Source organism: Pteropus medius, unplaced genomic scaffold (genome assembly GCF_902729225.1).
Source record: "Pteropus medius unplaced genomic scaffold, Ma_sr-lr_union100, whole genome shotgun sequence".
In the NCBI taxonomy this organism is placed as follows: domain Eukaryota; kingdom Metazoa; phylum Chordata; class Mammalia; order Chiroptera; family Pteropodidae; genus Pteropus; species Pteropus medius.
Window position 1 is genome coordinate 5,021,039 of NW_024352947.1, and position 14,105 is coordinate 5,035,143.

General features: G+C 39.6%; 1 protein-coding gene across 5 annotated transcripts in view; it reads left to right on the forward strand.

The window, feature by feature from the left end:
- The window catches only part of CHRM3 (cholinergic receptor muscarinic 3), a 467,593-nt gene that overhangs the window by 43,833 nt on the left and 409,655 nt on the right, over positions 1 to 14,105 (forward strand). The window contains exon 1 of one of the 5 annotated variants that reach the window (XM_039850306.1): positions 8,022 to 8,159. The exons of the other annotated variants lie outside the window; for them this stretch is intronic. The gene's annotated coding sequence lies outside the window, so the exon portion shown is untranslated. Of the gene's footprint in view, positions 1 to 8,021; positions 8,160 to 14,105 lie in introns of those variants that run through there. 5 annotated transcript variants of the gene reach the window in all.

The following is a 14,105-nucleotide window of genomic DNA, read 5'->3' on the forward strand; positions in this document are numbered from 1 at the left end:
AGAAAGGTGGTATTTTTTGCAGGTAATTTTGAAAGATACTGGAAGTAGTTATAAAATGAGACAGATTTTTAGAAATGAATCGCGTGCGTGTGTGCTCACGGGCACGGGAAAGGGGCGGAAATCTGGGCTGTTTAGTGTAGAACTTTAAAAGGCTGTAAGGGTGGTTTAGGGGCATTTTCCTGACGTTTTCCTGCAGATGGTAAACTTGTTCATGTAAAAGGAGCTACTTCGGGCCAGTCGGGGCATTTCTGAGCTGGCGAGTCCCAGGGCACAGCCACGTGGTGCCTGGAGGCCCCCGGGAGGCGGGGCTGCCGAGCGGGCCACGTGTCCTGCTGGTCGCCCCACGCCGTTAGGAAGTGGGAGGGCAGCCTGACCCCGACCCCCCGACCCTCCGCTGTGGGCAGCCCGGCGCCGTGTGCCTCAGAGACAGCACAGCTTCGTCTGTTCCTTTGCGCTTAATGCTGTGCCTGCTCGCCTCCTCAGCCCGGCGACACGGGAAGCTGACTGTCACCGGGCCCTAGTTCAGCTGAAATGGGAAAGCTTCCTGAATTTACCTCAGACTCAGTAATTGTGGCTAGCTACTTTGTAGTGTGTTGCTTGTAACCCTCTACCTTCAGATGCTTTACACTGAGAAACCTCCAAGTAATGGACTGTTACTTTTTTAGGGAAAACCTATTTCAGTAACGACACAGGGTTTTATCTTCACGTCTTGCTCTTTCCCCAGACCGATCCTGGGTGAACCCCGGGTCCGTGTGCCACTCTTGCTTCACCCCTGTGGGGAGCTGCTTTTGGTCTGACCTCATGGTTAAGGTGCCCCCATGAGGTGGCCTGTCCTGAGATGTCCGATTCCAGACTGACACATGAACGGCTCCCCAGGCGCAGCAGGGCCTCACGCCTTTCACAATCTAGTGGGCAGTGAACATTTTCATTTCCATTCCAGTTAGATAATCCTTGATGCCTCGGTCTTCTTCCAGAACTTTGAAATAATACCGTAACCTTTGTTCTGGGACAGCCTGCTCCCCTGCTGGTCTCGGGGAGTCTGGGGTGTGGTGGCTTGGAGAAGATGTGGCAGTGGCAGAAGATGAAAATTGGCAAAATAAATGAGTGCGCAGTTCACCAAGACAACCTGGGGACTCAGACTGCAATCTGAAACTAGAGCCCACTGCTAGGATTGTTAGCTCGCACTAAGAGAGCAAAGCCTTTTTTCGGTTTAAGGTGAGAGCTAGAAGCATTTTTGCTTAGTGCGTAACTGTCATCATTGCTGGGGTCATCGGAATAGGGAACGGGGGACCTGCACGGCCACAGCCACGTGGGGTAGAGAGGTGGATGTCACCACAGGCCTCAAAGCCCGTTAATGACTTCTTGTCACTGTATTTCTCTGCCATAAGCATGTTACATTTTAAAACATAAAATATGCTAAAGTTCTCACCTTAATCATCTTTCATGATATTATATTTTAATATATATATTTTAATATTTCTTGACTATTAAGAAAACATCCTAGGGTGGAAATAAATATTTAATATTTAATGTTTAATAAATATTTAATATTTATTTCCACCCTAGGATGTTTTCTTAATAGTCAAGAAATATTTACTCTCTGAAAGTATAGCTAAAGTCTTGAGATGTAAAACTTACATAAGTAACCTACAAATAGTGCCAGTGTAAACACACAGACACATTCAAGTAAAGCTAACTCTTTGTGTCATTTCAAACTCATATCCAACTGAAAATGAAGTTGTACTTTATAAACTATCTAATAAAGAGCAAGATTCTGCTTCGATTTGGTCAAGCTAAATAGGGCATTATGCTGCTTTTTCTTGGTACATTGACCCTGGTGGAGTCTGTTTCAAATATTACTTTGATACGCCAAAGGTTGTCATATAATCTCCTTCTTGTAGATTATCTGTATGACATAAACTCATAGGAAAACCATAGTTTCTAGGAACTTGATAGGACTGTTGTGTCTCAACAATGACTCAGTATTTTAGATTCGAGACGCTTTCCTGAGCCAAGTAAGCTTTAAAAGGTCTATGCGTGAGAAGGGATAATGTTTACTTTTCCGAAGTTAGGAATCACTTCTAAAGGACGTGAAAGCTTTCAATTTAGTGTACAATCTAAGAGGAAATAGTTATTTCTCAGTACATAATTTTCAGTAGTGACGAGCTTCCGAAACCTATTCAGAATTCTGCTATTGCCCAAATGTTCATCAAATCAAGACAGCAGGGGTCCTAGAAGCAAAGAATGTTTCACAGGGAGCACAACCCCGAAGCTACCAAACATAGCGACCCTGCTCCTAAATGTTTGTACCAGTCCAGCCTGGCTTAATATCCAATTTCTGAAATAGCTGTAGCATCTTCTCTTGGCATATTTAGTAAGAAAATGTACAGATGCACTTGTCAGTGGCAGTTACTGGAAAAGGACGTTGCCCTGGGTAGACTACAGATTCTATGCGAAGCCACTAGATGGTGGTTTGTAAATGCGGTTTTTAAACATGCTCCTGGGGTTTGTGCGGGATTGGAACTCCCAGAGTCACCTGGGCGGGTCGAGTCACGGTAGCGGCCTCCTTCCGAAACCAAATCTGACTGGCTCTGCCGACATTAGTACGGCGACAGTAGCATTCATGGTGTTCATATTTAGTCACTCATGGGAAATGTAGGGCGTATCGGGGAAGGCGAAGTAACATTAGCGTTTGTGGTCCTTCTGAGGACAGCCGCCCGCGGGGCCGCCCCCAGCTCGGGACGCCTGAGGTCTGAAGGCAATGCGGGGAGAGCTCGAGCTGGGGTGCGAAGAAGGGTCAGAGTGTTGTTAGCTTTTCTTAGAATAATAAAGAAGGTGATCAACCAGCATACTACAGAACCTGACTTAAAAAGGCACAAGTCACTAGAATTCCTTTGCACGGAAGGCGCCGCGCGGGCAGGTGGTGGCGCGAGGCTCGGCACCGGGCGCGGTGGCCCCGAGGCGCTGCGCGCGGATCAGCCCCCCAGACCTCAGGGCGCAGTGCGCGAGCGCTGGAGACCTTGCTCTGGGGCCAGGAGCCTGGAAGGTGAGACACGAGTGAAAAGTGCAGTAGAAGGAAGTTCTTGAAAAGGAGTCGCAAAGAAAATAGAGGGCAGGAGGCCAGAAGGTCCAGGAGGACACTGAGCTGCTGGTCTCGGATGACGTGTATGGCCCTTTTGGGAGAAATCCTAGCCCGAGGGGCAGGGCTAACTGCGCGCAGGTGTTAAGCTGTTCACCTCGGGTTAGAGCAACATTGGCGTGTTTCTCATGAAGGCGAGGTTTAGTTCCATCTCTCAAAGTCATTCTTTCTCGTAGTCGATATTAATATTTGTCGCATTATTTTTTTTTTGTCAGAGAACAGGTCTCAGTGCTCTGTTCTTCTGCCAATTAACAAACGCATCCTTTATAATAGCACTAAAATGGCACAACCTTAAAACTGTACCTAATTAAATAATTCTTAATCTCTGCCTGGAAACCTGTTATATTAGCTCAGACAACTTCACGGTTAAACTCCATGCGCCTCTCAGGCTCCCCTGGCTGACTGAATTTGCATTTCCTCTTCGTTTGCGAGGCACACGTTATCTTGGTGGTGTTTCTCTTTGACAGTCTTTTGATTGCTTAGTGCTCTTAGTGTTGACAGCTAAATTCATAAACCAGCAGGCTCAGTACATAAATGAAAAAAAATATGCAAAAATAAATTCTCCTGATAGGTATTAGTATTTAGTGGAAGGGTTTATAAAGTCTCCTACAATGACTGGTTATTATTTTAAACATGTATGATCATTTGCTGATAAATAGATTTGAAATGCAAACAAAAATGTAAAAGAACATTTAAAATTGGAAAAAATATTAGAGTTCTTGGTTCCTGGCAGAGTTAAGCAACAGTAAAACAAAACAAATGTAGCAAACAAAAGCACAATCATCACCTAAATCGGAGCTAGTTTTGACGGTTTTCTGTGCCTCCTAAGTAACGTGTTAGACACTCGTACCTATCATCAATATCCAGTAAGATCATTTAAAATCTCTTGTTCCTATACAAAGTTGGGGAAGGGGGGCTGACATCTCTGTTGCTTCATTTTTCATTCAGAGCTTCTAGGGTTTCTGTGCATTTGAGCAGAATTGAATTTACAAATGGAGGGTGCCGCATTAGCAGATGTGTAGTTGGGCACATCTGTCTGAAACAGACTGGGCTTGTGCAGATGCTGGGGGTGGGGCAGACACTGGGCGGACCACCCGAACCAACTGCCAGCAGGTTTGGGAAAGGCCCGTAGACAGTGCTCAGGTGAGTGTGACCTGTGGTCAAATAAAGCAATGAAGGTTTTTTCAAAAAAAGTCTTGAGGAGAGACTAGGAAAGCCTTCCCCAGGTTGTTAAAGCTTTTGCTTATTTTTAGTGGTTGTAGCTATATATTTTTTTAATTCTTCAAATCTTGCCGTGCCCAATGTGCTTGTAAAGGTGTTTGTGTCCGAATCTGCTCTTCTCGTTGGTTGAACTATTGCCTCCTGTTACCATGCACAGATGAAGAATGTTAACATCCTTAATAACGAATAAACATTAAAGAGAAATTAAGGTAAAATTCTACATGTATCACTTATGCTTTTTGTATACCATGCTATTTGAGTTTCATTGTATCTTTAGAAAAGAGGCAGCCCATGTATTAATTTTCAAAGTGTATAAAATTGTGCGTTTTCTCAAATGCTTCCTTTCAGATAGCAGAGTTAGCTATTATGTCATCTCCGATTATTTGTCATTTAGCATTAAAGACAGATTACATCTCTGTTAGTTCCTGATGTAGGCATACATAGAGACAGCGTGTGTGTGTCTGTGTGTGTGTGTGTGTGTGTGTCCTGGAGGTGAATGGATTTTTCAGGTTGAGCAATATGGACTGCACCAAAATCAAATGTGTCTGAGGCAAGAGCCACTGTATTTCTTCACCTGCCATTAGTGATTTGAGCTTAAGTGGGAATGCGGGTTGGACGCTCGGAGGGGCTCTGAGAGACCATACTTGCACTGTTTCATTTGTTCTGATTAGAGAAGAAGGAAAAAAAATCTAAGCAGGGAATTTTTAAAAAGTGATTAAGCTTAAGACGCAGCTTTTACTTTTGAACGTAGAAGTACAGACCTGACTTTCTCACGTGGCCAACATACCTGGGAACAGAAAGTCAAACACTTGTTTCATGCTCAGAGCGGGCGCCGTTTCTTTTCCGGTGAGTCCTCCGCGCCGGTGCCTCTGTCCCCGGCAGCCGCTCACTAGAGTTAATCTGCTCACGTCCCTGGGCTACATTTCAGTGAAGTCTAAGTGTTTTAAAAATGTATTCGCAAGTAAGGATAAAATATCAGTTTTAACAGATCCACCTAGCACCATCATTTTCATTTGATTGTGCAGTGTTACCGCTTGATAATTTCATGTGCTTAATTTATTGTGAGATAACAAAGCTTCTTTTACTCCACTTAATAGTGAATTCAAAAGGCTGAGGTAATTGTTCTCACTTACAAAAATATTTGAAGGGAATTTACACTATTTTTCTCCTCCCGTTCGTGACTTGAAATTTTTGGTGTTGACAGAGGATGAAAGTCATTTATGGAATAGTCATGTTTTTGAGGAATAATGTGATGATTACATAATTTGTCATGACTCACATGTAGTCTCCTAATATGGTATTAAAGGGAATATTTCTTGCTGAAGTCTTCTGTGGCTTACTAAGGAAAGCTTTATATAACATTATGAATATAAAATTGATATTGTTTTTCTATAAATAATTATGAGAATGTCAAACCTGGAAAAAATGCGAATAAACTCCATTTATGCAAAAAGCACAAATGAAGTTGGAACGGCAAAGCCCGCACTAACTGGTCTGTGAGGAAAAACTGCTACTGGGAGATGATGTTTCCGGTTGGTGAGGTGACTCTGCGACGCTGAAAGCCGCGTGTAATAAATCCAGAGTGTTTTATCAGAAAGTACTTATTTAATGAAGACTCTGAAGAAATGTGTGTTAAGTGCAAATGTCAAGAAAATATTTTTCTTCATTTGAGCATTAGTCAATATAATATTCAACTCATCAGAGGATAGATGTACCAACATTAGTTGAGTGAAACTTCAGTCATCACAGAATTTGAGGGAGAGTAAAAGGAGATTCAATTAAACATGTGTCGAGGTTTTTCTTTTACTCCTAATGATATTAGTTGAGCTGTTTTGTGTAAAGTATGTGTTCCTTATTTTATAGTTTTCAAAATCCTTCTACATTTATATGCTATGTAACGGCTACCAAAAAATATCTTATGAGACTTTGGCTTTTAATAATTATAGTTGAGACCTTTGACTGCTAAGCCACATGTCATGCCAGGCAAGTCATGTATTTTCCAGGTCTCATGAGAACCTTCAGCTTATTTATTAGCATTCTGGCTTTATTCATGAGTATACAGCCTTAGGCTTCCCTCAAGAGTCACACAGTTCGTATGTGCCAGAGAAAATATGAAAGACCATTATTTCTTTTCTCTGTATATTTTAAATTGTTTTCTCTTTTAAAAGAGAACAAATTAAGGTCTATAAGGATTAAATAACACAGAAGCACACATATGCTCATGCTCTACTGCACACAATTAGTTTCACAAAGATAAACAAAGGATTTTACAATATAATGGGAGAGACAGGCATTTCATATACTACTGTAATAAAAAGAATTCTTTTTCAATAAATTGACTATATAAAACACTAGAGATTTATAAAAGAGGAAGCAATTTGTGCTGTAGAGAATAATACAGACTTCATTAGAAGCCCTCCCGTGAGTGGGTGGAACTTTGTCAAGAAGTGAGGTCAAGTATGAGGATAAACAAGAATGGAGAGATGAAGGCTGGCCGGGGACGTTGGAGTAGATCGAAGAAGACCTGGACCGTCAGGCTGAAATGTGTGTGTTCAGCTGATCTCAGAGAATTTGGGGTGAAAAATATAAACTGCGTAATATAGTTAGAATTGTAAGAATATAACATGTCCTAGATGAAGACCAATACGAAGCAGGGAGACTAGAGAATAACGTGGTTCTCGGTGGCCCGGAGACTGACGTGAGCTAAGTGAGCGGGCGGAAGGAGCGAAGGAGAGGCTCTGAGGGGGAGAGACTGGATCTGATGATGATTTTCTTGTGGGGGAAGATGAAAAGGGGGACTAGTGCTGAGCCTTCTGCATTAGCTACAGGGAGCATAGAAGGTTTCGAAGGCTTAAGGTGATAGATGGTGACCTCCTTTTGTACAGCCGGCCGTGGGTTTGTCAGTGACGAGATGATTGACACTGGAGGTACTTAATGAATAGTAATCCGACTGTAATGTCGAAGAAGTTGTGAAAGTTGGGGCAATTGAACCCTGCAGATGTGAAGTTGTTTTCTGGAAACTTATTTAGCTTGGCAGAGAAGGAATGAGTACCTGGGTGACGCTGGCTGCTCTAACGATAATGGTCTTGGTGACAGCAGCGAAGGTCGTTGAGCTCTCCTAGGGCCAGGCGTTGCCCTAAGCACCTTCCCATTTTTAGCCCTCACAGCACCCTTATGAAGGGGATTGTGTTATTGTTGTCTTTCTATTGATGAAGGAAAAAGGCACAGAGAATTTAGTGGAGCGCGATCAGCCATATGACAGACACGTTTCAAGACTAAGGCATTTGAGCTTAGAGGTGAGAAAATGGATTCGCAGCGGGAGCTGGAACATGTGGATGATGTCACCTGTGTTTTGCAGCACTGTGCATACATCTTCCTTTTACTTGCTGGCAAACAGTGCAACCGTCATCTAAAACATGGGCGGAAGGAGAAGTTTGACAATTATTCTCTAATGCTCCTTAATAGGAAAGCAGGCTACTTAAGGTGGATTTTGACTCTGTCCAAGATTGTTATGTAAGTGTGGTTCGGAATAGAAACTTTAATGCATCAACAAAGTAATATGTTTAAAAGTGATTAGAACAGTACTTAAGAAGTTGATAACATTCGCCATTATTATTATTACCATCGACATCCCTCTGTCCATCCGTCCATTCAACCAGAACCAGTAAAACATGGAGTGCTGTTTACTGGGCACCCAGGGATCAAGAGATGAAAGAGGAAGAGCCTGCTGTTGAGGACTCGTCCCAGGAAGAGGGGACAACGCAGCCGTGATCCGTGAAAAACAAACAAAAAGATTGAGGTACCTACCAAACATCTTAAGTGGTTTGCTCTTTCTAAACCTTGAGGACAGAAATAAGAAAAACAAATAGAATTAAATGCGTTAGTATTTATAACATTTTTATACCAAATACATTGAATTAGGAGCTGCTTAATCTATAAATAGAATTCGTATCAAAATAACAAAAGAAAGACTATCATTAGTATATAGTGGTATCCATTAAATTGTTAAGAAATTAGTAAGCACTTTATAGATTGATGATCAGTGTATGTGACCAGCCATTTACTAAACAGTCATCAACATGTCTAAACAAGAACAAAAACACAGCTTAGCCAGTAATCAGAGAAATGTAAATTATAATCAGAGGTAACTTTTCCTTTGTAGACCAGACACAGATTTTTAAGACATCTTAGGACATTGTCAGTGCGCAGTGAAATGGGGCAGCTCACGCATTACCAACAGCAGTTTAATGGCATAATCTCTTGAAAAAACAATTTAGCGATGTGCAAATCTGTATGGCCCATTCTGCTGAAATACTACGAAGCATGGTGAAAGCAGTGTGTATTTTCATGTCAGCGCTCTTTGAAGTAGGGCAAAACTGTTCATTCAAAAGTAGGGGATGACAGATGAACAGTGCTTCTAAGCGGCCTTTTAGGAGCATGGTAGTAATGTTACTTAATAGGATAGAAATTGCCCACGTAATAACATTAAACAAATAAAGCTGGATATGAAAATTATGTATGTAAAGATATAGGCATTAAAAAAGAGGGTATATTTTCTGCTGTTATACTGGGTCTTTGGATAGCAGGTCTATAAGCGATTTTTTCCCAATTTTTCCTCATATTACAAGTTTAATTACAATTGAATTCATAAGTATGTATGTACGCAATCAGTTTCATCACCACTTAAAATTGATTAGCAGTTTAAAATATTCACTAAATGATTTGATTTTTTCAGAATAATTTGTAAGTTAGGGCCGGTAGTGCATTTTTGCTTTTAGAGATAAAGAAAGAGAGAAAATGTCTAAAGTACCTTTACACACACACACACACACATACACACACACACACACAATGTAGAAAGAGAAGATTAAAAGTAGCTTTTCTAAATTAGCTTCTATGTATTATTTTCTCAGAATATTCTAAGAATTTGGTGAGAGAAAGAGAAGGGCAGAAGGAAAGTTCTGGAGGAAAAAAAAAAGTTGCATTCATTTTTTTTTTTAAGTAACCGAGTGCCAGGAAAACAAAATATTTCGCAAATGCCTAATACTGTGGCTCCTGGCAGCCGTTGGTCCAGATAGGAAAGGAGTCTTAAAAGCAGTTTATTGAGAAGGCGTTTTTGGAGTTGACATTATGAAATAGAGTGTTTCTCTTGGCATCTTGTTTTCTGGCTGAGTGTGGTGTGTCATCATTCAGTGCTAGATTTGTCCTGGCCACACTCCTGGGTGCGAACCCAGCACAATATCCTGGAGAAAATGCGCCCTTCATCTCAGACAGACCCGGACTCCAGCCTGGACTGCGCCATCTCACTGTTTCATGGTTTGGGGAAAATTATTCAAATTCTCTGGGCCTCCGTGTCCTTGTTTTTAAGCTGCAGATGACACCTTTTAAAGCTGTTTTGAGAGATTAATTGAAACAACATAGGAGACGATTTAGCAAAGCATCCGACACATAATAAGTGCTCAAGAAATTTGTCTTGTCTCAGCCAGCCGCTGTCAGGGCGCTGTCCACTCTGCTCTGGGTTTTAAAAGGTGGAAACCATGTTCCCGAGGAATTCACTTTCTAGGTCATAGAGTTATATGCTTGGTAAATTATCAATATGTTAGATTGGAGCCTAGCATATATTTCATCAAAGGATATCTCAAATTTAGTGGCTTATTATGTCAAGTTACTGAGAAATGACACGTAATTTTTGTTACAAGCTTTGGGTAAAGGTAATTGATTTTTTTAGAATATGAACACTTTGTCAAGTTTGTAACAAATATTGAGCCCAGTTTGACTCATACAGGAAGAGATTACCTAAGTTGTTTAAAAATTGGAATAAACGTTCCTTTGTAAACATTCAAAATGATGTAATAATAGATTTCTTTATCATGGCTAAAATATTGCCGTTGTTACAAGATAATGTTGAAAGAAGACAGAAGTATCGGTAATAATCATTACATAAAATGCTCCAAATTTTATCATAGGCAAATAGCTAAATTTTGTCAATCTGGTTACAGATCAGCTAAACCATGAGAAAGATACTAGTGGTGGACAGGTTGTAAAAAATTTAGAACAAAATTCTCCATGGCTCCATATGAGGAATCAAGGGGCTTTCTGGTTTTAAAATGTTCTGGTCTGTGGAGTCTTTAGTAGTAAAGTATAAAATTGAGGAATATCAGATTCTTTTCAACTAGAAGATGAACCCGAGCCTTCTATTTGATTTTTAACACAACGGCTCTGTTTATTATAACCGTTTGTTACCATAAAAGTATAAACCGAAAGGTAGCAATGATGGCTGAGTGCAATATATTACATTAAATAAACTTGTCCTGTGCGCAGTGCGTGGAAGGCTCTGTTTACGTTACGGTAAGCTGTTTTCTGTGCATTTACAATTCTGCAGAGCAAATAAATTAAGAGGGCTTATGACAGCTCAACTTAGTTATCTGGCAGACCCCAAAGGTATTATTAATATAATTTTAGCATATTTAACTCTATTTAGGTATTTAGTAATACAATATCAACAGTCTTTTTTTTTTTTAAGAAAGGATGTTTTAGCTGGTCTTTAGAATAAAGAACAAAATTACTAGACAAAAACCCGAACAATACAATCCAACATACATCAAACTAGCAAAAGGAGATCATTATATGAGCTTGAAGGAGGTTTTTCAAATGAAAGGGTGTGTGATATATAAAATAATTTTTCATACTCTTTACCACAAGTCGAACTAGGTTTCAACTTTGGTTTGGACACGAGATAGAAAAAGAAGAGTCGGAGGGGGGTGTGGAATTGACAGATGGTTCCAGACTCTTTTGTATTAAGCAGAGCAGGTGCTACCGAGACAAGACATTCAGTGAGTTACAGTATTTCCTAAACCAGACTCGATCAGCCTTCTGTTACTTGGGGTGAGTTGTCACCTTCTGGTGTGAATGTGTTTGGGGTGGGGTGGGGGTGGAATGGGGCCTAAATTCAAGTCCCTGTTCAGCCTCGTGTTAGGTAGGTGGCCACTTAAGCAAAGTAAACTTTGGAGGGTTTATTCGAAGCTCTAAATTGTCATCTTGAAATTATACTGGGAATGTGGGTGCCTGGGCCAGTTAATAACATAGGAACCTTCGTAAGTTATCCGTTTTGAGCCTTTTCAGCCATTATTCTTTACCTTTGCCTCCAGCCAAATAGATCCCACTGTGCTGAGCACCAGTGGCTCTGTGTCCGCTTTTGTCTGGAATGCTCCCCGCCCCAGATGAGATCTTGTGTGCCCGTCTCCAGTGTTCCTTCTACTCTGGAGCTTTTCCAAGATATTTTTAATGATCTCTTCTGTTGTTTTAAGCATACTCACTACTTCTAAAATTAATATAAATATGTTGCATAGTAATACAGAAATAAGAAGTTGAAAATTAATATCAACCCTAATTCCATGAGTAGAGATACATATCATTAGTGTTTTAATATATTTTCTTGCAATTTAATTTTATGCAAACCTATTCACTCCCTCCAAAAAACAAACAAACAACAACAACAACAACAAAGCAAATTAGGATCTGATAGGTATATACTTCTGTATTCTTTTTTAACCTAACATTAAATCCTGCGCATGTCTTTCATATCTTTAAATACTCTTAAACACGATTTTAATATCTTTTTAATAATCTATCACAGAGTTAGGGCATGATTAATGTAGTAGCTTCTCTCTCGTTGGCCATTGAGGCTGTTTAGAATATTTTGCTTTTATAAGCGAAGCATCATTGTGCACATCTAATAGCATTTCTGTAGGAAAAATTCCTAGGAAAGGAATTCCTGGGTTTGTGCCTTTTTCATACTTTTGAAATATACTGCCAAGCGGGTTCCTGGGGAGATTCTGTAATTTCGCTCTTCGGCCAGCCGCGCACAGTAGGGCCCATTTTCGCTGTGCTCCTCCTGCCTCGGGGGCACTCGCCATACTATATTTTAACAATTCATTTACTTGTCTCTCACCCACTAGACTACAGACTTCCAGGTGGCGGGCGTATCTTACTCACTTTGCACCTAGAGTCTAGGGCAGAGCCTGCTGTGAAAATGAGTGCTGACTTAAAATTGGCAGAAAGAGTTACACTTTTTCAGTTTCTGTGTTGTATCTGTTTGTCGTATTATTCTTATATTATATTAAGTTGATTCTTAATTGCCAGTGGTATTAAAGCTAGGACATTCTGCAATTTCTGCTCCTTTCTTGAACAACCCTTGATTTCAACGTGTTGTTTTCTGGACTCGCTTTGTTCTGGCTTACAGCAGGCTTCCTTTCCGACACAACGTTACTGTGTGGAAAATAAATACGGTTGTGAAAAGGTAGTTTGCATTTGTTCCACTTTAAATTATTGAGTATTCAGAAAAAAATCATGAAGCTAAATGTAAAAACATTTCTCTTAAAAGTGTCTAGACTTTGCTGACAACACATGGGAGTTCGGAGGTGCTAGTGTGATTGTCCTAGGTAACTCAGTCACGTAAGTGCCACCTCAGTTATATGTTCAGTGTGTATCATGTGGAATTATAAGAAGTAATAATTTATCTTTAGTTAGGTGTCTCTCTTTAAATCTTTTAATTCTTCTTCTTAAGACAGTGTTGAGGTATTACTAATGAAATAGAACATTTGTGGATCTGATCCTAAAATATGTATTATATTTATGAACTGATAGAAGAAATCACTGTTTAAGTAGCAGTATTAGTTTTAAATTTGGGCATCGTATATTACAGTCCCAGTAAGTGTTCTGTGAGTCAAAGAAGCATACCCTAGTATTCTGAATTTGAGTAAAATAAAAAGCCTATCTTTTATAATTCTGCAAATTAAATTTATGAGTTCTATCAGACAATACCAAGACTATTGAATGTTATATTAAGAATACCTATTTTATTGGATTTTAGAAATAAAATTATCAGTGGATTAAAAGCAATATATTTTGAAATAAAAGAAAATGCAAAATTTAAATAGACCGTCCTGTATCTTTTGTTATTCAATTACATAACGTTCTTGCATAAATTTACTTTGCATAAAATATTATGTTCATCCTTTAAAAGATGGTCTTCATCCATTTTTCATAATTATGTAATACGAATGGGTAACCACATGTTATAATTCAAATACGCAACATTATTCTCTGATTTAGGCCACTAAAAGAAATTCACATGTCAAAATAATTGTGAATACATGTGTTAGAATTATTTTTAACATGGGTTTGAATTTTATAACTCTAGTAGAAATCACTGGTCATTTGTAGAAAGAAGCTAACTGCAATCTATTTGTTTAAAACATTTATGCAGTTTATTATTAAATAGTTAACAATATTCTCATTACCCAACCGTGAATATCTGCATCGATAAGTAACTGTTGGCAGTCTGGGGTGGGAGGTGGGGGGGCGTGTGACCCTAGTGAGAAAACACCTCAGGAATTCTAGAAATTAATTGCTTCATTAAGCTTGGATTTTAAAGGTGATTTCCTATTTTCAAAATCTCTGCCTGAAGAATCACTGAGATAATAAATATGTTCCAATAATTCCAATACCAGTTCTCACTGGAGCCAAGATATTCTGCTAAGATATAAGTACTCTGTAATAATGGGAGACAAGTCAGAGTCTGTCTGATGTCAGCAAACTAATAATTCATTAATCTGTCAAATTCCTTACCCAAAGGGAGTATAAATTGTAGAAAAACTCTAGTATCTGAAAGTTATATTTAAAAAGTAAGTCATTTCTATTCCAGAAAGCAGTCAAAGTTAAGAAGATGAAAGAGACTCTTGAT